Genomic DNA, 26896 nt, shown 5'->3' with positions numbered 1-26896 from the left:
CTTAGAAATATACATGGATGATCTTTGTGTACACTCTCTTCTACGAGAGGAACATATTGACCATTTGCAAAAGGTATTTGAGAAGTGCAGAACATATGGAATCTGTCTTAACCCGCAAAAGTGCATTTTTATGGTTAGGCAAGGCCACATCTTAGGACACATTGTCTCAAGAAATGGCATAATCACTGACCTAGACAAAATCAAAGTCATCATACACCTGCCCAGGCCCACTAATGCGAAACAAGTGCAATCCTTCATGGAACACTACTGGTATTATCGAAGATTCATATATATGTATGCAATCATCGCACAACCTCTGTATCGTTTGTTAGTCAATTTCGACTAGACTCAGGAGTGTGAAACTTCATTCTAAAAGCTGAAGAAAAGCCTTGTATCAGCACCTGTACTTAAAGCACCGGATTGGGAAAAGATATTCCATGTTCACATTGATGCATCTACATATGCAATCAGAAGTATTCTGGCTGAACCTAGAGATGAACAATGGATTTCAGTTTGTTATACAAGCCGACAATTAAATAGTGCGGAAAAGAACTACACAACCACCAAAAGAGAGGGGTTAGGAATGATTTATGCTGTAAAGAAATTTCGGTATTATTTGCTTGCAAACAAATTTGTGTTCTTCATAGATCATCAAGCACTTATGTATCTGGTTAATAAACCATGCAATACTGGAAGAATTGTACGCTAGTTTATTATATTGCTAGAGTTTGATTTCACAATGGTAGTCAAAAAGGATAAAACACATCTACGAACGGATCATCTTTCAAGGCTACACAATGGGGAAGCTCTTGAAGGAGTAGATGATGACATACCATATGCTTATCTTTTTAATATTGAAATGATACCCAAATGGTCTCAGGAAATTGTTAGCATTCTTTCCTTTGGAGGTAGGTTTGATAACACGGAAGATAGATCCAAAAAACAAACAATTCGACAAATGAAAAACTTTCAGTTGATTGCAGGACGGCTATATCATCTAGGATCGGACCAAATTCTACGATTATGTATAAATCCGGAGGAATTCGAGTGCTATCTTGAAGAAGCGCAGGTCCAGGATTGTGCATTTCATTGTTCAACAATGAAAACACACCAGAGACTGAAATAGTTAGGGGTTTATTGTCCAACTATGTACGTTGACACACATGCTTATGTTAAAAATTGTACTATATGTAGTTCCAAACGACCAGTGGATCACACGATATTATTTCAGGTAAACATTGCACCGGTATGGAGTTAATATATCATTGTTTCTTAACCACAAGAACGTTTCCTGAAAACATAACAAGAGCACGGAAAATAGCTATAGAGCTGGAGGTTTGTGACTTTCGGTTAATTGGGAACCAACTCTATAAGCGAGGAAAGGACAATCAACTTAGAATCTGTGCAAGTGAAATTGAATACCTGTTGATTCTAGAACACGCACATGGAGGCATAAGTGGAGGCCATTTTTCAAGCGATAAGACAACAAAAATTGTCTTAACCGCAGGAATATGGTGGCCTACATTGCATATGGATGCTAACGAGTTTGTAAAGCGTTGTGACGCTTGTCAATGCACCAAGGTGCCGATAAAGAGAGATGAGATGCCACTACGGCCAATGATGGGAGCAAGGGCATTTGCAAAATGGGGCATTGATTTTGTGGGACCTATTTCACCCCTGCATATCGCACCCGTACCCAATATAGCATTGTGGCTACGGTCTATCTCACGAAATGGGCGGAAGCCAAGGCAACACAAAAAGTAGATGCATGAACCACTGCACAATTTTTGTATGAGAATGTCTTTGTACGATACGGTTTACTAATAGAAATTTTCAGTGATCAAGGAACACATTTTCTTAATGAAGTCATTAAATATCTGTTAGAGGAATTCATGGTCATACATAGAAAATCTACTTCATATCATCCATAGGAAAATGGACAAGCTGAGGCCACAAATAAAACACTTTGCACAGTTTTGACTAAAATTGTATCAGAGTCAAGAACACACTGGGATCAGCAATTACACTCAACACTATGGGCATACAAGGTAGCTTACAAAACATCGATAGGAACGACACCGTACAACATGGTGTTTGGCCTAAATGCTATATTACCCATAGAGTTTTTAATTCCAGCTCTACGAGTAGCGAAATGCTTAGAATGGACAGAACATGAGCTCTCTTCAAGAATAGATGATCTTGAAAAGCTAGATGAGCTTTTCTTGAGAGCTGTAGCTTCGATCTATGCCAAAAAGAGAAGACAAAAGGATTTTTTTGACAAGCATGTGCGCACAAAAGAGTTCAAAACAGGTGATTATGTACTTGTTTATACCTTGAAGCAACATGCGAAGAAACTTGAAAAGCGAGAGATGGGACTCTTTGTGATTCATGACCTATCACAAAGCGGAGCTGTCAAGCTTGCTACATTAACGGGTGAAGAAATGACAAATTGGATTAGTGGGTGTCGATTAAAGAAATATCATTTACCACTAACACAGGATATGCTTCAACAAATCCATCAAGAAAAACAACGAATGAAGGAAAAACAGAGGGTACGAGAAGAAGCTCAAGCAGAAGCAAAAGAATGCATTGCAAAAAGAAGGCTTCTACGACAACAACAACAATGTGGATCACCATTGCGAATAAATGTTATTCGACTAATGAATTTTGACGAAGACACAATGGAGTCAATAATTACAGTCAAAGTGGGTAGCAATCAAGTTGAATCTACGGTATTGCTTGATTCTGGAGCTCAAGCAAATTTGATCTCTTACAGATTATACAAATAGCTCAAGCACACATGTCAACTTCATCCTACTCCACAAGTGCTGAAAAGTAGTACATCGCATTCACTGAAAACATTGGGCTGGACTATATTGCATGTACAAGTACATCAATATATTTACCCACACAAATTTTACGTGGTCGAGGATGAAAGCACACAACACCGTATGTTGTTGGGACGACCTTGGCAAAAAGAGTACAATGTACAGATAGATTGGAATGCGAATGCAGTTAAAATTCTGCATGCACAAGCACAACAGGTGGTAGCCTTTGCTTAGCAACCCTGGAATAATCAGCTGCCAGCAATGCAATCACTGGATAAAGAGCCAAAAGGGAGGGTGCCACAAAAGAACAACAAGATAAACAAATAGGTACATGCGAACAATGTTCACTCCAAACATAAAAAGTCACAGATCACAGTGAAGAGATCGGAGTTAGCAACACGAGAAAAACAAGTATGGGTGCGGAGGGATAGAAGTGATATGGCAGACAAATCACAATACAAAAGAGAAATTCAAACGAAACAGATAGTTCAACAAAAAACCAGGGGAATAAAACAGATTTGGATCCCAAAGAAGATGCTTAGCAACAACTCAAATACGACTCGCATCTGGATCCCGAAACCGAAGCAACAAGAACTCCCTTCAGTACAAGCAACATTGGAAGTCCGACAACTGCATATGAAACCAGCAAATCGATTTATGTGGGTGCCAATCAGCAACAAAACAATGGCAACCACGGCAGTAGCACTAAACCTACAAAAAAGGCCAAAGAAAAGCTACCAATGGAAAGCAAAAGAGACAAGGTCTACGGCCAGTTCCGCCACAAAAATTCTCTCCAAGGAGACAACTATGGCCATATCAACAGTAGCGGTAAAGCAAGCGACTTTTGCAAGAAAGACAATCAAACAAAGATCCGTAGAGTTATAGCTTTTACTTGCAAAGAAAATAGGAAATCTCGACGGCGAATGCCAATAAGCATCTTGCTTATACCCTTCTCTTGCACAGCATTAATTTTTCCATGCATTGACCGAGTATACATAAAATAGGGCCACATTACATGGCCAAGCATTAGCACAATTTTTTCAACCCATGCACGGCACATACTCCGAGGCGATACCTTGTCATCCGGAGGACTTCGGCTAGGAGGGGGGGAGGCATTCTCAAATGCGGACCCAATGGCAGAAAGAGCAAAAAAGGGCATGTTTTTTGACTATTTTTAAAGGTTGTTATTTGATTGCATAGGCCCTTATATAGCACGAATCTACTAGTATATGGGGCCAAACGCCAAATCAAGCCCCTAGGTGTGTGTATATAAGTAAAAATAGCCATTTTTCGGACAAAATATTGGTAAAACGGAGAAATCCGGCCATAAAAATTGCATGTGAGTGTATATAATGTTTTGCAGTGATGTTTTTTATTTATTATTATTTTTGGGGATTTTTTGGATTTGATTTGCTATTTTCCTTTTAATTTTGCTAATTTTTGGCAGAAAAACTTCAAAAATACAAAAAGCACGTGAAATACGGTCGTAATGAAAAACAAAAAATATGGGAATGATCAGTGACTGTAGGACAACCTATGATATAGTGGGGGTGCAATTATGAGAATGGAGCAGAAAGCGTGTTTTGGCCAGATTTTGATCGAAACGTCAAATTTCTTGCAAACTGGGAAAATGGAGTCCAAATCAAGAAATTTTTGAGCCTAAACCGCATCTCGCAAGAAGTTGGGAGCACATGTCAAATTTCATGAAAAGTGGTTCGGGGACCTCCATTATAATAATTTTTCACTTCATTTTAAGCTAATTTCCACTATTGACCTTTGAGAGAGAGCTCCTGCCACCTAGAGCGAACGGAACTTCCAACAGCTTCTACGACACGCACGACTACCTGACGGGCTTTAGACATGAGAGGTAGGCTCACCACCTTGAGCTTTTCGCGCATGTTTGTCGTTTTGTCGCGAAAACTAGCGTAGGGTTCACACAGAAAGTAGGCAGTAGAGACCCACAAGTAGAAGTGACCACCTAATGGCTAACCCAAAAGCAACGAGACCTCATCGGCAGCTTACCCTAGCATAGGAGACCAGTCTTGGGTGCCCAAAGGCAGTAGAAAACCATCGAGAAAAACCCTAATTCCTAGAACCCCGCAAGAGGCCACCAAATGGGAAATCGGCGAAGGCGCCCAAATGCCACCAAAATTCATGGGTAGGAGCATCTCGACATGCTCGACAAGTCTATGTAGCCCACACACCAAAAGGTGACTCGAAGCGGCACTAAACTTCAGAAACGGCATCAGACACACAAAGCGTCAAATAGCTCTCGCAGCCAAACCACATGTCCGTTTGCCACCAAACTTCACGAGCGGCTTTCCTAGACCATCGACAACCAAATCCTATGGTGGTAGACCACCACAAGTCATTGAAGACATGTAAACGTAACCACGGGTGCTTCTAGAGCGACAAATTGCCAAACAGAGCTCCGGTGAAGCCAAAGTCGACAAAAACCATACGGCAAGGATCCCCAAGGGATTAGGAAGCTATGGAGACCAACATCAAGAAATTTCATTGCCAAAAAGCACTCCAAAAGTCAGAATACGACTTGGAGGCTCTAAAAATCCACACAGGGAGTTACTTTCTATCTATTTGACTTTTTTGTTGAAATAAGGCTTAAAAGGGACTCAGGGGGACTAAGGGCAGGCACCAGCGGCACCTTCAGTAAAAATTTCATCAAGAGACATCCTACGCGTAGGATGTCTCAAGGCCATTTTTGGGCACAAAACACAACATTTCTCATCACACACATTTTCTGAATAGCCTTTACATGCTAGCCACCAAGTTTCATCACATTTGGACCAAAATTGACCTCATATGCACCAAAAAACGCAAAGTTAGGGCATAGAGGCAATAATGGGCCATAGACCTACTAAAACTTGTCCAAATCACATGAAAGTTGCACAATATAGTCATGGGCACATTGCCAACCAATCTGTGTGGTCACCTGCAAAAAATGATGAAGTAGACATCCTACGCGTAGGATGTCTATTTGACATTTTTGGCCTACAGAGGGTGTTTTTCAATTCCAGATCTTTTTATATCACCTTCAAGAGCTCATATATCAAGTTTGAAGCCATTCTAATCATTTTTACCCCCAGCACCTCCAAGATATACTTTTTGAGCCCAAAAACACTACACATGGTTTTACCAACACCAATTCTTGTCCAAATCAAAATCCAAGAGCTGGGCCATGTTCCACAACCCAAGAGCTAACCACATAACAAATCTCAAGCTATTTTGATGAAATAGACATCCTACGCGTAGGATGTCTCCAGCTTAAATTTGACCTTTTGTGCAAAAAGTGACCTTATGGGAGCCATTACCATGGTGCAAGGAGCCCATATATCAATTTTCAACCCATTTGGATATCATTTGCTACCTGTTGTGGACATCCTACCCAATTTGTGAGCCTAAAGCCTGAATCTTCCCAAAAATGCACATTTTGATGCCCAAACCCAATTCCAATCACATAGCCATGTTGCACAGGCCAAGGACCACCAGCATGTCAAGTATCACCAAAAACTGATGAAAAAGACATCCTACGCCTAGGATGTCTAAATGATAAATTTCTGCCAAAATGACACTGTGAGCACATGCACAGTTTTCCAAGTTACTTTTAAGTTTTATTTTCAATCTTCAAGTCATTTGGATAGTTAAAACTCAGTTTCTCAGCCGATATGGAAAAAACGCTAACTTCGGACTACTGAGTGCAACAGGATCTATGGCAGCCGCAAAATCACAAGCAAAGAAGAAGAGGATGACCATAAAAGATTACTTGGAAGAAGTAGAGCCGTTTGTCATCCCGGAAGGAACTCTAAAGCCAACCAGCACGTGGATTCAAGAGAACTTGCTAGAGTCAAATGATCTGAAGATCTACCAAGGCGTGTTCAAAGACACTGAAGGAAATGTAATAGAGCTACCCATGCTACCAGGGGAGCTCAATGAGTTTGTCAAAAGCAAGATGGCAGAGTACCTGGAGAAGATAGATCTCCACAATTATTTTGAAGCTATGCCAGTAGGAATTGACATAAAAAGAGTATGGGAGTTTGTGACTACAATCAAAGAAGATGGAGTGGCCAGAGTTACGGATCTGCAGGGCAAGCCAGACACCGTGATTGAAATCACAGAGAAAGTAGTGGAAGCTGTACTAGACCTCTCCAACAAAGGGGATAGTGTAACCAAAAGAAGAGATGAAGTCAAGGTGTACACAAAAAAGAAGAACAACTACACCTTTGAAGACATTGCAAACCCCAAAGTGGCCATCATGAGTCAGTTGTATAACCAGTACTTCCATATGTATACAAAGCGGCCACAAAAGTACAAAATGCCACCTGGAGCAATTGCCACAACCTTCACCTGGGCAATGCAGAAGAGCAAGCCAAAGGTGATCAACTATGCTGCTTATATACATGACAATCTAGTGAAGATGGGCAACAAGAACCCCATCTACATTGTGCCAGGTGAGCTGATCATGAAAGTGGTATATGGGGCATTGCACGCCAAGGAAAGATGGCCTGACCCTCCATCACAAAATGACTCGCTAAGGCTCAAGGAAAATAAGGAAGAGGAACATCCCAAAGCACCAAGAGTTGCCACAAGGTTGAAACGCCGGTTAGAGACCGTGCAGGAGGAGCAGCCAGAGTTGAAGAAATGAAAGAAGAAATCTGTACAAGTGCCGGTCAAAGAGACAAAATCATAGAAGGCGGCACGGCTAGAGCGGCTAATAGAAAGTTTCAGAGCCGAAAGAGCCCTCAAGGGAGATTTGAGCGAGCTATGGAAGCCGTCAGTAGAAGCAATATCGGGATCATCCCGAAGGGTGCACAGAGATAGATTTGAAGATTATATTAAGAATTTTGAGATTCTGGATGCCACGACCGAAAATATCCCAAATGTACCCTTTACAGAAGCAGAAGTGGAGGAAGTCCGACGGCAACTGCTAAGAGCAGGAAGGCCAAGAGAGAGAGATAAAGACAAAGGCGGACAGGGACTTCAAGAAAAAGCCGGCAACTCCACCTTCCAGCCTGGAGTCCAACCCACCGACATCACCACCTCCTCGTAGCCCTCCACAAACTCAACAGAAGGAGGAGCTTGACAAATCTGAAGATCAAGAAGATTCAAGGCAAGAACAGAGCCAAGAGCAAGAGCAAAAAGAAGAAGCTAAGCCCAAAAGTGAGCAGCCAGAGCCAAATGAAGCAAGGTATAACACGTTTCTAGATCTACTAGCTGTTGTATATTTAAAAGAAGAGGCAGCCACAGTTGCATTTGACTTGGCAAGCACAAGGCCCAAAGAGCAGATGCAGAGCTTGCGGTTCGTGGAGCTAAAAGAGATGGCCACTGATTGAGTGGACCTGCAGCCACCCACCAATGATTGGGATGTGGTGATGACCAAGCTAATCGGGGTCACGGCACAATCAATGGCCACAGAAAGTGAAATGGCTAATCTCAAATCCACTGAAGTGCAGATCAAGTCTGAAGTTGACACTCTACACAAACAAAGACAAAGGAATATAGAGAGAGAAGCAGAGCTGCAAGCCAGTTTGGCAAAGGCATTGCAAAGATGCCAAGAGAGGGAAAGAGAAAATTAGGCAGTAGCTCAAAGACTGCAAGGAGCTGAAGATGAGTACAGAAAACTCAGCAAGTCATTGACAGATGCAGAGTGGGAAAGGGACAACCTAACCCTACAACTTGTTGAAGAATCCAAGGAAGTGTAAGCCATGCGGAATGCCAAAGAGAAGGTAGAGATAGAGCAGGAGGCTAGCCAGGATGAGGTCATTGAGCTCAAGGACAAGATTAAAGTTGAAGATCAAACCATCCAACAGCTACGGGCATCTCCTGCCAGAGTGAGAGCTACTAGCTTGACTCACACCACTTCAGAGAGTCAGATTTATGAAGAACAAATGAAAGAGCTCCAAAAGGATTTGACCTTAGAGAAAAAACAGAGGTTGATGATGGCCGAGGGGTCAGTGGTCATGCAAACCCGCATGGAAGAAGAGCACAAAGCAATGCAAAATGAGCTAGAAACAATCAAGAAAAAGCTTGAGGAGGTAGAGAAGATAAATGACGATTTGAACGACCTCCTTGTGAATATGGGAGAGCAAGTTGAAGCAAAAAAGCAGACATTCCAAAAACAAATAGAAGAGCTGAGAGGCTAGCAGACAGCAGAGAAGTTCAACACCGGGCTAGCAGCCATGGAAGGAATAGATTTAGAGAAGGTGGCAGATCATGTGGACACGGAAGTGGAAAGGCCATAGAAGTGGAAATTAGAGACACGGAAGTGGAAAGGCCATAGAAGTGGAAATTAGAGACACGAAAAAAGAAGCCTTGGAATGGGAGCAGAGGGTTTTTAAATCAATGACCATTCAGAAGATAGACACCATCAACCTTCAGCGTGAATGGCTATAGCCCTCTCTCCCATATCCTTTGCTAAAGTACGAAGCCACCACAATCAACAAAAGAATCAAAGAAGAGCCAATAGTGTCACTATACACAACAGAAATCTCCAAGCCTGAAGGGGTAAAGTTGATAGTCGACTCTCAACCCAGGTGGAGAAAGTCATGGCTGACAAAGTATCCACAGTACCTAATCCATCTGGTAGAGGCACCAAAAGTCATCAGAGATAACCTAAGTTTTTGCCCTCTACCAAGGATGCGGACGTGGAAGGCCAAGGAGCTATTGCAAAGAAGCCAACCTACTTGGCTAAACTATCCGAAGCTACAATGCTTGAAGGCAGGCGAGAGAATAAGTGTTCAATACATGGTGAAAACCCTAACGGGTGCCATCAAATTGTTCACTGGCTTGCCTGACTTATCTTGCATAATGATGAGAAAGATTTGCAAAACACTTTTGGCAGTCTTTGAGACGTTCAAACCAGGCCAGGCGATAGACAGTATCTTCTTCTTTCAAGATACATACAGATGTGCATACGATCTGTCTGGTCAGCCTTCCAAGGAGGTGATACATGCATTGTATCAAAGGATCATGTTTTTGCCATCCTATCACCTCCAGGCCTTTGAAGAAGCTTTCTACACCGGCTTCTTCACAATCAGCACTGACATATTCGGCCCGACACTACTGGCTCAACATGCAAGATACGAGTCGCTGCTCAAGATGAGAGAAAGCCTAAGATGAAGAAGCAGCTCAACAGCGGGATGACATGAGCAAGGAGGGGGGGAGTGTTAGAAGCTGGACACACCCTACGAAAAATGACTGCTCAACAGATTATTATTTTTTGTAACTATTCATTTATTGAGAAAACCCGACATTTCACCTTTGTAAATATTGGGGCTTACAGAAGTTTCCAGATTGTATCCCAATTTTGACATTTAGATTGAGTAGATGGTTAAATTGGAACATTAGGGTTTGAGAATTGTAAGGTATTTATACCACGTTTTGACCTTAATGAAAAAACCTTTTGTCATTTTAAAAAGTTTTGAAGTCTGTGAGTGAGCGTACTGTGTACGAGAGAGAGTGAGTGCACGCATCGATAGTCGGAATCGAGTGCGGAGAAGTGCAACGTGTTGCCCCCGACGAGAGCTACACGCCAATACCTACATTGCGCACGTACGGTCCGATTTGCGAGCTCCATCTACGAGCTTTATCTGGTGATTTGGTGAGCATATGTTGTCTGTTTTTGCATTGCAGCATATCCACGTGTTCGCATTGAGTAGAGCTACACATTAGGTACTTTAGTTTTCGAAAACGATGACCTGCAAATTTCGGCCAGACATCCTACGTGATTTTGCATCAGGTGTTTTGGGTTGGGATTTTGGTTCATAGACCTTAGGGAGAGCGACCTATTGGTGTTAGTAGGGCCTCCTTCAAGTTCTGTGGTGTTTCGAGATTGTTTGATGGATATTCGGCTCTAGAAAGCGTTGTAGGAAGTTTCCTGTTATGCACTCCTGAAGGCTGTAGCTTAGACATTGGGTAGAGACCTCTATAGGAATTAGTTAGGAGTCGGTCGAGTGTAGGTTGACACCCTATGCTTGCTTCCACGCGCCTGCGGGTCGAGCTTCGTCCTTAGCTGACAAATCTTGTTAGGTGAGTTCTCGTTGTGCTGACGTCCGTCGCGGCGTATCCGTCCAACATTAATGATGCATCCCTTGAAGAAACAATAAATGAGCCAGACAGAAACGCATGCCATTTTCCTAAAGGCAATAATATAATTGGAGTTGAGGAAACAAAAGAGGAGGTGTCTTTGTACGACCAGATACTAGACAAGATAGTTGAGCTACAAACCCTTTGGGATGAGCATCAGGCTTCTATAGCTTTCCAAGATAGCATGCTCAGAATTCTCTTTGGGCACATGGGAGGCTCTCGAGTTGGTAGTCATGACTCACGTGAAGGAGTGGTTAGCCTAAGCAAACTTTTAATCCAAGTACCATCTACTTGGGATGGATCCCTCGCTGACATTTATGTGTCAGCTTGTTGGGATCAGCTCACCACAATGTTCTCAGGTCTTGGGATGGTAGAGGCAAATAGATATAGAGTATGTCAAGGATCTCTTAACAATATGCATATTCCTATGTTGTACTATCCAAGTTTGGAGGACAACTATAATGGAAATGTTGTTCGATGCACATGCAATGGATCTCATCATGGCAAAAAAAAAACTAAAAAGAGATTGCATAGATTGCTCTGAGAAATGCACAGTGTGCAATATTCCTCAAAAAGAAATTTTGTGTTTTGATTACATTTCAATCGGTGAACAATTGAGATGCCTCTCTAAAAGCAAAACCATCTGTCATGACTTTCTTGAGATGTGGAGAAACAAGAACAGATGGTTAGCAGATGGCAACGCAACCATAGTGACGAATATAGATGAGTTTTGGGATGGTGCAAAATGTAAAGAAGTGAATACATTTTGGAATCCGAATGCTCACTTTGAGTTGCCTATTATTTGTCCCAATGTTGATTGCAAACATGCCATTCGAGCTTGGCCAAGCCCAGAGAATGAGATTGAAAAGACATGGATAAATGGGGAGGAGATGTACAAGATATTGTGCAAATCTTGTCGGAAATCATTTTGTAGCCGCAAACACGTATGCAAGGTATTCTTCAATCCATTCTTCTTTGTGCATAGGTGTTATTTGATAAGACTTATACGTTTATTTCTTAAAACTTGTAGGGTGATCCACAAAACTTTGCATTGCTTTTGCATTGGGATGGTTTTCAAACATCTCGAACTACTCAAAAGAATTGTGGAGTAGTGGAGATAAAGATTCTTAATGGTGGGAAAAAATCAGAGGTAGGAGCTTTGCCAGCGGTTTTTATACCCTTCAGCTGCAAGAAGATAATTGGGAGTTCTCAAAGTTGTTTCATGTTTTTTTGAGGCCTTCAATGGAGGACTTGGAGAGGTTGTTTGTTGATGGAATAGAGATAGAGTTCAATTACCCTCTTGATTTGATCCCAATGTTGTCCCTATGTCCTCTTCGCAAAGGTTCACAGCTCGAGCTATGTTGATGATGGTGACCGGAGATCACCCCGCCCAATGCAAGATCGGTTGCTTTAAAGGAGGGCAATCCTTTTGTCGTAGATGCAAGGCAAGTGCTCGTTTGGATAGTGAAGGATGTGGAAGATACGTTTATGACAACAACAGGTATCAATTCAGATATCCTCCTGCAAAGCGTCAGATAGAGGAGTCCACTACTACTATCTTACCATCCAAAAGGGCCTTCTCAGAGGGCCAGCAGGAAGCCCTACTCAAGGAATGTGGTCTTTCTGGAGTGTCTCCACTGTGGAGATTTTATGACCTACATGGGTTTAATCCACATCTTGACCTAGTTTTTTATTGTATGCATATTATTGTCATTAAACATGTTCTTAAAATATATTGGTGCTCTCATGAAATCCCTAAGTAATGATGTGAAAAAGATGGTTGATGATGCCACTAAAAGAGTGAGTAGAGTTGTCCCTACTCACATTCGCTATGGTCGTTGGCCTAGATTTCCCAGCAAGTATCATGAGAGCTACAAGGCAGAGGAGAATCAGAAGTTTATTCAATGGTGCTTACCATATGTGCTATGTGAAGTGAGGGGAGTACCCAAAGACCTCTTTGATTTAGGTCTTCTTGTCATAGAAATTTCCCATCCATTTCTTAACTTCACTAGAGATAATGGATGGTCTTTGGAAGATATAAATTTGATACGCAAACTCCTTGCATCATGGAGAGTTAGAACAGAAGAGATTTTTGGTTCGAACTCAGCACCACTGGAGCATGTTGCAGGTTAGGCATATTCTCTTATAAATAAATTGAATTTATTTTAGAAATCAAAGGCTATTTTGATTTTCTATCTGTTTGGTCAGAGTTTGGTGAAATTATTGATGACATTTTGCGCCACGGCAGTCATGATATAATATGGTGCTATTTATATGAGCGCATGGTGTCTATTTATAGTCGTGTGAAGACAAATCACAAGGAGGATGAGCTGTCTTTGGTGAACTACCATGGAAGGTTACTCTTCACTAGAGTTTTCTCAAATGTTAAAATAGATAGAGATAGACTTCTGCCAACACGAAGGATCTTTAAAGCTTTTCATAATTCTCCCGTCCCCCCAGAAGGTTACTTAGTTGACAATGACAATTGGTTACATTGTCCAGAGTGGCATGGATGTGGGATTCTGAAATTCTCTTCAATAGAGAAAGCCAAAATTTTGTGGGGCCTGGCCACAAGGCTCAATGTGGACTCCCCATGTACACAAGTGCTTGGACAAAAGGGGATTGTCATTGGTGGGAAAAAAAGATCTTACCGAGATGCAACTTTAGAGGAGAAAAGATTTTGTGTTGAGTATTTAAATAAAGATGCAACAAAAGTTGGGGTTTATAACAAGGTCTTCTTCAAAGAAGAACTTTACAAGGTCGGAGATAATGTAGTGGTCTCATGCGATGAAGGGAATACACCAACCAATAATGTGGGACATTCAAAGGCTTACATCAACCACTATTAAGCATAATGGCAACTTGAGAATATTCTTTGGAGCGAACTATTATCGCCAGAGGATTTCATCTATTCAAGGTTATGACATCTTACAAATTGATAGTGCTATAAGAATGAGTCTTCTTCAACAAAGAGTTATGCCCTATACTTGGGATTGCATAAGACCCATCGAGTCTTTGCTACACAAGTTTATAGCTTTTCATTGTGGAAACAATATAATTGCATATGAAACTAAAGACTTACAGCTAAGACAACAACTAGTTGAGCCTGGTTGTGCTGGAAGTATTCCACCTTGGATTCAGGAGAATGACATTATCCTAATGAAACCAACCCCAAACCCTTTGTGTTCTTTTAGCACGTTACAGTATGCCGTTGTAAGGGCTATGGATCATGCTCTCATGCAAGTGAAAGTTGCATGGATTAAAGAGATGGAGACTCGATATGGAGAGAAACGATGGAAATTTGTGAAAGAAGATGAAGAGTGGAAGACTTGGTGGCTGTGCGAGAGCAGTAAAAAGGCTAAAGTTGCAACTCAAACCAAGAAAGGTACTAGTGTATGTTTGTTCAATAGCACGTTACTCTAGTGGTTGCAAAGTTGTTTAATAACTTTCTAATTAGCATTAATATGCGTAGAAATACAAAGTGGATCCTCTCCATTAGTTGCCTCAGAAAACCAAGATTCTTTGCCAAATGAAAATGGTAACATACTTTGATTATTAGCATCAAATATATGATTTAAAAGTGGTTGACTTTATTAGAACTAATCTTTGTGAATGCTATTTATAGGTGTACAGATTTCTTCATCCTCTAGTAAAGAAAAAGTTAGGGCACCCTCTTATGACAATATATTTTGTCCACCAAAGGGGAAGGATAGGGATCCTAATAAGCTCTATGGGAAAGAGCTATTAGAGAAAATGCATAAAGAGCATCATACAATTATGCTTGATAATTATCACATTGTTCGTCGATGGTTTCGTAATTTCTCTATGCCGGCCGACTTATGTCACAACACAAAAGGCAAAGATGAGATTATAAAAATTATTCGCGATAACTATGATAAAATTGCTGTGCTTTCTTGGGAAGGAGCTAAATACAAATGGCATGTGGAGGACATCTACAAATGGGTTGTGACCTCAAAACAAGCAAAGCTTAAGTACAAAAAGTCAAAGGTAGATAATAACGTTATCCTTGTTTTTACTTGCTTAATTTACTTTGTATATTTTAAAAAAGATTCTATTTATGACCTTGAATAGGAGGTGTTTGTGAAAAGTGAAAGCAAAAGTCAGTCCAATGAGGAAAACATCGATCCTACAATTTCACTTGAGGTATTGAATATTCTTACAATAGTAACTTATTATTAAATAATCACTTGAAATTTATCTTTTTTTTATTGTTATCTTTTACAGCCTTCTGTTAATGTTGTCTCAAATGCTAGTGATGAGAAAGAGATGATAGCTTTGAGGTAACTTTTTGTAGTATCAGTCTTTTGAATATAGATGTATATATAGTATCTATAACACATGATTTTACTATTTCAAGCAACATGGCCAAAGTGTATTAGTCAAAGGAGATTTTTTATGCTTTGATGGTATGTCAGAGGTAAATATTTCATAATTTACTCTTTGTTATCTCTTTTTAACATAACATGCTTGTTCGTAAAAGTTAAATTTGTTCTACTTGTAGGCTGATAAGTTTTTAATGGAAATTAATAACATTGATGGGATTAAAGAGTACCAAGATGAGGTATGTTGTAAAGATTTTATATAATTTGAATACATAATCGGATTTTGTTTTAAAGTGTTATTTTAAAATGTAGGATGGTGCTATGTTTAATGATGAGCTTCTTCAATGTTGTACACGGAGCTATTACACACATGACAATAAAAAAGAGTCCTAGCAAACAAAGATCTTGATACATCCATTGAGACTTCTTCATCAAAAGTTCTAGATGTAATTCTCCTTTCATACTTCTTTTTGTTATTGAATGTTTTGGTTTTTAAACTTTATAGTTTACAACATAATATGGTTTTGCTATCACTTTCATTAGGAGCCATGTTGTCAACGTAAGAGTGGCAAAAAGAGAAAGGTAAGTGTTCTTCTCTTTTATTAACTTTTTATAATCTTGGAAAAGAATATTGCTTTGATTTTTAACTTCGTATTCTATGCTTTTTATATTGAAGATGAGTGAGAAAATAAAAACACTTAGTGAGCTTGACAGCGCTCGCAAAAGAGAGAGCAATGTCAACGAAAAGGTATATAACTTAATTTAGGGGTAAGCTTAATTTTGTGTTATAAAGAGTCTAAGTAAAATATTGCTTTCTTCTCTTTTTATGGTTAGATTGTGAGTACAAGTTCAAAGAAAAATATTGATTATGATGATTCTGCAAAGGTTGCAAAGGTGAGTGTTTAAAAGTACATGCTTATAAGGATTAGTAGTGAATCCGTATAAAATATCATATTAGATTTTTTTCTTTTGTAGATGGATTCGTACACATTAAAGGATATGGAGACTATCTTATTAGTATACACTAAGAAGAGAACAGTCAATGAGATGTATTTTTCGCTTCGAAAGGTGTATCTGAATTTGAAGAAGAGGAGATCACTTTCAAGGCTTATACTAAGGATCTGAAAAATCCAGATAGCCACATGATGGTAAATCAAGTAACAAGTTGACTAATCAAGATGAAGAAGATAGTCATTCATGGCTACTCACCTTTGAGTGCCAATGATATTGATCTTCTTTGTTAGAAGCATATTTCATGGCAAAAACTTGTGATTTTGACTTTAGGGTCTTTTAAATTGAGACTATGTTTAATAATTTTAAAACATTGTAATGTGGTGAGCTCTCAAAATTTGTCTTCTATACGTTTTGTCTACATGATTTGTGATGTGATATTTAAGTATAGTTGTTGCTTTAATTATGGTCAATTTTAATTACAAAGAGTTAGAGATTTTCTCCATATAGATATTAGGGATTATACATATAGACGAAAGAGCAATTAGGTGTTCAAATTACCTATATAGATAATTTCATATACGTAGAATGAGATTCTATGCTTGAATCACTACATAGAGAATGTTTCACGTTCTCTAGTTTGGACTTTTATTAGGTATGTATATCTAAAGTAGTAAAAAACATAGAGAATTTATTTTTTTTGCTATATAGAGAAAGGTCAAAAGTTCCTTGTGGTCGAGGTGCCGCAGTTGTTCGGAAGTTGGGTTGTTGAGGTGCCACAGGTGTCGACTCGCACTGTAGAGGTGTTGTAGCTACCCTACCAAAACTATTTCTGCTCTCCTCTCCCATTGCCCTACTGTAACTCTGGCTCAGGCCCCTCTCGCTCCTGCTCTACCCCCACGCTCCTACTTTTGCTTCGGCCAGCCCTGATCTTGCTCGCACCATGTCTTCTCTTGCTCTTAGGATATTGCACAGTGCTTGCTGGCTCTTGGACTGCTCTCGCCTCTCAAATAGTTTGCTGCATTAGGACCAAGACGTGCACCTGCCAATAGAATAGCTCGGTGTGGGCCATGTGGCGTACTCTGGTTAGCACAATATTTAGGGCAACACCACAATATTCTTTGGCAGCTAAATTTGTTGAGTGTAGTAGGAAGGGCTCAAGGCTCGGTTATTGAAGTTGCCTTGCCTACCAACCAGTATCGATACTTCTCTAGCTCATGCTCGCTGCCCAGCAAGCTTCCATTGATTCTGTTCTCACCATTGATTCCATCAACGTCAACACCTTCCATCATCTGGGCCGACGATTGGGTGGATTCTCTCTCTCTCTCTCTCTCTCTCTCTCTCTCTCTCTCTCTCTCTCTCTCTCTCTCTCTCTCACACACACACACACACACACACACACACACACACACAATTCTCCCAAGGCCTTAGTTGCAGCAAAAAAATTTAATCAATTTGAAGCCTAGCTCATAGAAATGCACAGATTTGTTGGTGCAATTGCAAGAGTCGCTCTTTAAAGTTTTACATGGCCTAACTAAGAGGCATCAAAAAGGCTGGCTTTTGAGCCTCCTTGGCGAGCAGCCAAGAATGAATACGAAGTGCAAATAAGGGAGGAAACAGGAAGGCCAAGGCTATGGGAGAGCTTGGGCTTAATCCACGATATTAGCCTTTGCCGTAGATATAGCTTGATGATATCATCATCCATTAAGATTGATTGATGTAAATGCCTTGTCAGATACTGCGGCTTTTCCTTTGGCTCTAAAAATTTGTCTTTGACCTAATAGTGCATTTGTTTAATTAAGTTGCAAGTGTGAGGTTTCTATTTCTTGGAAAACAATTTAATTTATCTCATGTATGTAACTCAACTTCTAGAAGATGAATCAGTTAAACCTCCGTCTCATGTAACTCAAAGTCTGGTAATACAAAAGTATATACCCTTCTTAAAAAACAGCAATTTGGTGCGATTTGATTTACATTTAATTTCGGTGTTTAAGTTTCAAGCATGTTTTAATTTTTATCAAGCTAGAGTAATGGATTTCTTTTAGGAGTTATTCGGATTTATGTTGTGGTTGATGGGTAAAGCTTCAAGTGAAACAATCTTATTGGTATTACAGTGCCTTAAAGTTAGAAAAATAATGACGTAGGTGCGAATATTAAGTAATGAGGTTTGCCTTTAGTTTTTTGTTTGATTGATGTACAACAATGCAAATGATATACAAGTGTTACTCTTTTTTTTCCAAGCCAAACTCGCAATTGTGAGTGTATGATATGTGTTAAAAAGACAAGCATATGCTCCACGTGCTTTTGTGTATCTCTCTCTCTCTCTCTCTCTCTCTCTCTCTCTCTCTCTCTCTCCCCCCGCCCGCATCCTAGAAATGCTAAAGGTACGCCCTTGCAGACCGAATTGAAGGAAAGAGGCTTTAAGTGTTGGTTAATGGCTTTGGCCTGTATGTTACACATGAACAGAGGATAGCGGTGTGGAGACGGATTGTTAGACATACTTGGAGGTAGGAAGTAGGAGGTGCAAGCAAGGGCATGAGACTATAAGTTGTCCTGCTATAACTGGCACCATCTATATCTACTTAACATAATATGACAAAGGGGAGTCCCCTTTACACGTGACGCAAGCTGCGAGATGAAGGCTACATTCCAAAAAAGGGAGAGAAAGAGAGAAAGGACGCGCGATAAAGAGGGAGACAGAAAGATAGAGAGGTCACCGAAGGCGACCGGCCGTACTAGTAGATTTATAGATAGAGAGAGAGAGAGAGAGAGAGAGAGAGAGAGAGAGAGAGAGAGAGAGAGAGGGAGAGGGAGAGAGAGAGATGTTGTTCGACGAGGTCGCAACACAACTGCAACAACTGGGGTTTCCTGCTCGCATACTGCCTTGGGGCTCACTGCTAGCTGCCATGCGATTTGTTCTCCTTACGGCCAGTTGGTCGGTCCACTGCTGGGCTTTACAAAATTTCTCTCGTCGACACTTCACTCCAGGCAATCGTGAGAGCTTCCCTCAGAGCTTATCTCTCGTCTCACCTAAGGTCCTTTGGATGGAAGGCTGACTTTTCTTGTCTTCCTACTTGCCACAACAGGCTCTCTCTATCTCCTTATTATCCACATATTTACACCTTTGAGAAGAGAGAGGAAGGAAGAAGAAGAAGAAGAGTATTTTAATGTCAGTATCCAAGGAGAGACAGAGTGCTTCAACATTTCGGACTTGTGCACCAAGTCAATTTGTACTCCATGGCATCCACCAACCTGCACCGGGTGTCAGGATGACTATTTATGCTAGACACCAAACTTTGATGTTGAAGAGTTTGATCGCTAGCAGCGATCCGTCGTTTTTCAGTCACACTCTTCTTTCTATCGCTTTCGGTCCATCTCTTAAGGTTGTGTTACTTGTATAGCCGCTAGGTGGGGCATGGTTATACCAGGTTCACTGGCTACAAAGATAGACACTCCATAGATATAGGTGGTGGTTATTGGTCGCCTAGATCAGTGTCTCAAGTACCATCAGTTTGGGTACATAGTGAGAGTTTTCCCTTCCCACCCTCGTCCTCGTCACAACACCTCCCACCTCAAGGCATCGCAGAGGGTTGGCAAAAGACACCTCGTCACCATGCCTTTCGGTGCACACAACCTCCAATAACACCACACCCACCACCTCAACAGTTTGTCTACCCGACAATCTCACAGGTTTCAGCTACTCGAGGACAGACTATCTACTCTGCAGCATCCGCCTAAAGCTACCTCACATTAAGCTATGGAGACTAAATTCCCATATCTACCATCTTCCCCAGCCCCTTCTCCCCTTCCGTCCCCAACCATTGACATTGGAGCACAATCACCCCTTAACACCTGTCCCAACCCACCCACCCACCCTCACCCATGGCACCTCATACCCTGCACCTCTAGTGTATGTCCCATCACCACCTCCTCATGTTCCTCGATCCTTCATAGCTTCTGCGCCACCAACTTTGCAGTTTTCTAGAGCTAAGTAGAGTGATGATAGCAGTGGTCTATTATTGGTTCGGTTGTACATTCTACATTGTGCATAGAAAGCACGCTCACTTCTAGTAGGTAGTAGGTAGTAGGTAGTAGTACGTGTCTCATGCTCTCCTTCCCCTATCTTTTTTTTGGCATGGACACACGAACACAAGTTTCAATGATAGATTTTGTTCTTTGCCACACCTTGTAAGCTATCTAGAATTGGGTAGGTTTCATTTCATCATGCATTGCTACAAACAAAGTATAGGAGCTAAAAAATGACTATGTACAGTGGATTGCTACTGTTTACTACTAGTTTCGTCTGTGGACTATACTACCGTGATCCCTTGCACCATTCGGGTATGGTCGGAGTCGATAGTGGTCTCTATATTGGGATGCTCTTCTGTCTACTTTGGTTCTTAGTTTACAATTACTCGCTTCTTTGTCCCATGACAGCTCCTACACCCACTACTACATGGTGAGGATGTGCTTGCATTAGCTTTTGTTCCTCGGCTTTGGCCAAAGATCAAGAGAGCTCGGCATTGATTCAAAGTCATGTAGCCGTTGATATGGTTGATGCACGCCTTTGGGGCTTCAGATTCATCATAGGTTGATACATAGATTGGAAACTGTGATTGGACAACAATATTCTAGCAGTGGTGTATGCATTTTTGTGGGACCCCGTTTGTGCCATTGTATTTGTGACCATGGTACTTAAGTAAATTGTAGAGCGATGTGGGCTACTCTAGAGATTGACGATGCCCTAGTTGGTGTAATGTCCATCTATGTCCACACTTCAGCTCAAAAGAGAGTCGAGTTTTGGCAGAGCAGATTGTAAATGTATTGCCTACGATGGATTCATGGATTGTTGGCAGAGATTTCAATATTGTAGAGACTATTGAGAAATTGGCGAGCCATTGAGCCCCTATTTTTACTATATGTATCACCGTGTGAGAGATGCTTGGGACAAATTCCTTTTTGTTGCAGTTTCTGGTACATATGCCTAGCATATTCTATTTGTGACCCTCACTCCATTGTCATTGCAATTTTCATGGGGTTTTAGAAGGAATCAAGTCGTGTACTTGAGCGACTAGATAGACTTTATGCAAGTGCCTGGGCAGCTTCTATTGGTGCGACAATTACGATTTGGCCTAGCACAGTACTCTCTGATCATGCCATAGTTTCTTTGCATTTGAGATTTGAGACTTCCTATGTGCCTACATGAGGATCACCTATACCTGACTTGGTGCCATGGGATGCTTCATTGTTTTTGTCAATTGAGGATTTTTGGGCACGCACCGGTTTTGTAGATCTCGCGTCCGATCTAGTTACATGCATTGTTGCGTCTTCCAAGGCTTGCAGACAGCCAGTTGTTGCAGAGAGGCGACAAGGCCTATTTCGTAGAGAGCGTGAATTACAGGACCGTTTGAGTTGCATACGTTGGCAGGTTGAGGAGTTTCTAGGAGATGAGTTCCTGGGTGAGCGCGAGGTTGACACCAGAGAGACATAGTCACATTTAAACTAAGAAATCCGAAATTGCCTATCATGCTTCGGTCTCGACATGGATATCCAAACGGATAAGATGAATAAGGATTTCTTTACACACTTCTAGGGCGTCCCAAAGGAACTTCTAATAGAGTGTTACGTGATTTTGCAGACAGGCTACGTACGGATCGTAATGAGGTCCTTGATATCACTTCAGATTATTTTGAGCATTTAATCATATTGCCCATCAGCTTACTGATAATATTTTGCATACCAAAGAAGAGGTTTGGTCTCATATACAACATGTGGTTACAAAGGCCATGTGTCATACATTACCAGTCCCCTTCTCTATGCAAGAGATGCATGATGCAGTGCTTGGCCTTGACAGTGCCTCTTGTCTTGGAGAGGATGTGTTGACTGGACAATTCCTTCTGCAATTCTGGGATACATTTAGCCCGGTTATACTTCCAGGTTTACATCACATATTTGATATAGAAGAGATGCTTGTCTCTATGTGTTCGGAACTTATTTCTCTTGTACCGAAGGTGGAGATACATCGTCCCTCCGATAGTGGAGACCGATCATTCTCACGTCTTTTGTGTATAAGATCTTTGTTGGCATGGTCAGTATACGCTTGAAACCATCCACTCCCGATTTGATTCATGCTCCATAGATAGACTTTGTGAATTCTACTTGATCAACAATTGACTCTGCCCAATGGAAACCTATTAGGGTGGTTGGTTCCTTCTAGAGGAGATCATGTGTTGACCTTGTATTCACTACTGCAGAGGCACCACTTTGGAGACTGTGGACTTGGCAGGGAAAGCCCCTTGTTCAGTTAGATTGGGATCCTGATGAGTGATAGTGGCATTCGTTGAGCGATTAAGGTGCCGCTCTATCCTTTTTTTAGGACATTGCCTCCCTTGGGAGGAGGCTTCTTCTGGATGTGGCATCAAGTTCACTGTCCTCGCGAATCAAAGGTATGGCTGGATCAATGCATCATCCTCACTTTCTAGTGACAATTTTGTTCATGCATCTAGACCCTTTGCATTAGCCACATGATATGTTTTTTCATGTGGATGATAGGACATGTAGGATTGCATAGTGGCACTTGGTTGGTAGTCACTGGTCATGATCCGACTTGTTAGAGATATACTACACAACGTGTGAAACCGGCTAGTACACAGTAGAGGGCGGTACTAAGTCAATTACGTGTTAATTTCACACGGAGGGTTGAGAAGAAGAGAGAACACAAAGCTTTCAACAACTAGATTGTCATTGCGCACACGAAGACCGACACCTTGTAGCCCCTAAAGACTGACACTTCTTTCGGTATTTCTATATTCAATTGAAAGCAAACGATCTAAACACTTAAATCAAATTCTCACCGAGGTGTCCAAACTTGTCAAGGGCTGAAATTTCAGGTTTTCGACTCAATTTTGGTAGCATAACAATGCCAAAATATTTTTGGGTCAAAAGTACAAGTCTAGGACGGATTCCCTTGCATTTTAGAAGCTTTCCGGTGCGCTGTAAGTAACTTTTAACATGCTGTAATTTTCTATTTTGGGCACTGATAGGTGTCTAAACTCAGGTATAACCACCGCAAGGCTTTCCTGAAGCTTTCAGGGGTTATCTTGCAATTTAGGTGCAAAACCTAAACTTGTAAATAGACGTATCAAGCTAAAATTCTCTGTTTTGGATTGTTTTGAGCAGATCAAACCACATATATGAGTGTTTCAGGACCTCCTGCACACAATGGGACACTTCCCCTTTGATTTGGACGAGTTTTTATGGGAGAAAACCATCCTGTTTCGCAATCTCTCGCGATGGTACTATTCATACCTGTGGGGGACTAGTAATTAGCAAATCTGGTTCCTGTTCAAAAGACCCTTGCCTTGGCAAATGCGCATGAAACCCACAAGACTATACATAGTCTTCTGAGGAGCCCAACTAGTGGGGGGCATTATCATATCTGTAAGAGGGAGCGAGATGCACGAGAGCGGAATCATTATGCTACATTAGACAAGGGAGAAGACAAGCTTTCCATTAAAGTTGTGAACCTGAAAATCCACTCACAAACTGACAAAATCAGCCCTCTCAAACTGGGTTGGTCCTAAGCGTCCAAGTGGTGAGTTGTCCAATTATGTCCCTTATGGTTGAGTTTCCTAACCGCTTCCAACTTGGAAAGTTGTTAGTGACGTGCTGCGTGGTCCTAAGGCACGCACATGCTTCCATATTCATTAACATTCAGTGATGACTCGTGCAACCAGTCTCACTGGTTGACTGTCACAAACCGCTGACATGTCGAGCCACTGAAGACCAAGAGGGTTGGGCACCCTAGCTCTAACCCTAACCAACATGCAGATCTCGGCCGAGGGCCTAAACCTTGGCAAAGGTAAAACAAGACGAAGTTTTGACCGACTTACCAAGTCTCAACGAGTAGCCCAACTATTAAGGATTCAAATCTTAATCCCCAGCAACTTATGGGACCTTGTCCGATGGGACCTAAAATAAGAGGCGCACATACACACTGAAGAATTTGTGTACCTGTTGATAATGTGGTAGCTGTATAATGCTCATGTTCTGCAGTGCTAATGTGGCAGTTGTACGAATTTCTGCCAATTGCATTGGCAGCTTTATGGGTTGGCTTTTGAAACCGGATGTTTTGGATAAGATACTTCTCATGTAAACTACTTTTGCTAGGCCAAGGGCCTTTAAATATGTGCTAAGGTCTCACTCTCTAGCATGCTTCCACATGGAGATGCAGAGCAGTCTTGTTGACATTGTACTGAGTTGAGGAAATAAAAAGAAATACCGAAAGGGGCGCCACAGTTTGGGGCTAGTGCTCTCTTGGGATGGAAGTCCACCACTCTGTGTCTCATGTGTAGTGTATCTCTCTCAGTTCAATTGTTTTGAAGCGTCTAAAGTTTGTTCAGTCTGTCCTTTTCCGTTGGCAGGTGGTGCCCTTCCGTTACAGTGGTTCTTTTGTTCCAATTGGGGGAGTCTTTAGGAACATGGTACAACCTGACCTTAATCTAGTGCAATAGCCTCTACCACCTCTGTTTCCACCACCTCCCCTACCACCACAACCACCTGAGTACAATGGTTTGCGCCCTAATGGATACCCCTACTATCCACATCCGGGGTTTGCATTGAACCAACCAAAATGATGGGACGACAGTAAATTTTTTCACTTTTTTGGAGTGAATGATAGAAAGAAAGCCTTGCAGTTCCTCCAACAATTTGATATCTATTCTTTGAGGAATTACACAGAATAATAAAAAATCTCTCAAGTTGCGGGATTTCTCAAAGATAATGATATGCAATGATGGGAGTTCAATTGCTACCGAACCGCATGCTCCAAGGACTTGGCAGGCTTTCAAGATTACTTTTGCACACAATTACATGACCTCCTTGTTCGAAGTCCAGATTTTGTCAGAATAGGAAAACTTGAATACTTGCCATGGAGACCAACAACCAAAGGTTCCTTGATGTCTACTTGTCGGTGTCTTTCTTCAACTTTATTCCCTTGGAGGACCAATGTGAGTGATATACAATGGGGTTGCCATCATTGTTATAGAAGTATTGTCTTTCCAAACAAGTATAACAATGCAAGAACTGTTGGACCATGTTGGTGTCGGATATAAGCTCTTGAAAGGCAAGCTAGAGTTTACTACAAAAGAAACCCTGACAACAAATCTGAATAATCGATCACAACGAACAACTCCCCACGATTCTCATAAAGTCAACCACAAAGGCCTCGTTTTGACACCTCAACAACGCAAGACTTTACTACAAGAAGGCCAATGCTTTGAATGTTTTCAATCACGGCATAATTTCTTTAATTGCTTCCAATGAATAGATAGACCCGCAGAGCCTACCTCTGCTTCAATATTTGATAGATCCTCAGGACCACCGCCGGCTAAGCGAGCTAGACCTGCAATTGAACTTGTACATGATATTTATGGCATTAATCTTGAAAGTTCTAATGAATTGCGCAAAGCTTATGGGAAAATCTACGGCTTGAAAGCCCTTATCTTCTGTCACCTAGGAGCTACCGAGAATTACATTCATCCTAAATTCCTCACGCAGCACGATTCTGACTCCGATTCACAAGATGGCGAACTTGAAGCCGAGCTAGCCATTGGGCAAACTCAAAAGGTGGTACCTCTCATTGATGCTCTTCCAGTAACTATCCAACGATACCATGGAAAGATAGACTTTCACATCATGAAGTTGGGACAATTGCGACGCTCTCTTGGGCATGCCTTGGCACGACAGGAATGATGCGGCACTCTAGATCCAGAACCATATGATCACTTTGATCCAGAAGGATAAGCTAGACATCCTTAAAGTTCGATTGTCCGAATAAAACCTCGAATGAATTTTTAATTGTTTTGTATTACATACTTTTTGATTTTTGTTTGAAAATACTATTTGGAATTTGTTTCATAGATGTTATCTGCTTTCAGCATGTATTGGTGCCGATTTGAGAATCCCTTGATTCTGGTTTTAGTACTCGTTTCAATGTTTTTTTTGGGCAAGAAAAAGATCCTTCCATTAGTTAATAAAATTTTCCAAAGGGCTACAACGAACCTTTGTGAGAGAGGGCTACATCACAAACATGGGGAGACTCTCCGAGTGCAAAGAAAAAGTATGTACAATGAATGCTAGATCACAGTAGTGCCATCTAGGCCTACCATGAAGCATGGTGAAGAAAGGCTCTAGGCGCCACAGTTGCAAGAAAACCTCGTGGCGCTCTTCTCCAGCATGCAGTCAAAGCTACCTTCAAGTCTCTCAAACTTTGACCTTGAGTGTATGAATCAGCTCCAGCCAAATGTCACGAACAATCTGTATCGATGGGACAAGGTAATCCTTGAAGATGCAAAAGGAGCGGGCCCGCCAGATGAACCAAAGTGTTAAGCCACATATGAGCTCCCAACATCACTCTCTATCACTGCACCACTTCTGGGGGGTGAGCTCTGTGGCAAGTTAAAGTGTAGGTCAACGGCCATCTTTAAATTGAGTGCTCAGGGTGTGGACCAGGCTGCAGCACCCCAAGTGTATTGTAGGGTCCAAACCTGCTGTGTCATGGGGCAATCCCACAAACAATGACGATGACTCTCCAAAGGGTGGCCACATGTTGCACATGTTATTGAGAACACGCTATCTACCAACCAACTCCCAACTGCAGTAGCTCTATGTGCA

General features: G+C 41.4%; 2 pseudogenes; both read left to right on the top strand.

Annotated features, from left to right (window-relative positions):
• The first annotated feature begins 12253 nt into the window (after window positions 1-12253).
• On the top strand, window positions 12254-15091 carry LOC147456314 (uncharacterized; annotated as a pseudogene).
• A 92-nt stretch (window positions 15092-15183) lies between these two features.
• Window positions 15184-16515, top strand: LOC147456313 (uncharacterized; annotated as a pseudogene).
• The last annotated feature ends 10381 nt before the right edge of the window (window positions 16516-26896 follow it).

This window comes from Adiantum capillus-veneris, chromosome 6, assembly GCF_014529385.1.
Source record: "Adiantum capillus-veneris isolate H3 chromosome 6, ASM1452938v2, whole genome shotgun sequence".
Lineage (NCBI taxonomy): Eukaryota > Viridiplantae > Streptophyta > Polypodiopsida > Polypodiales > Pteridaceae > Adiantum > Adiantum capillus-veneris.
Note: the sequence above shows the minus strand (reverse complement) of the source record. Positions and strands in the feature narration are given on the sequence as shown.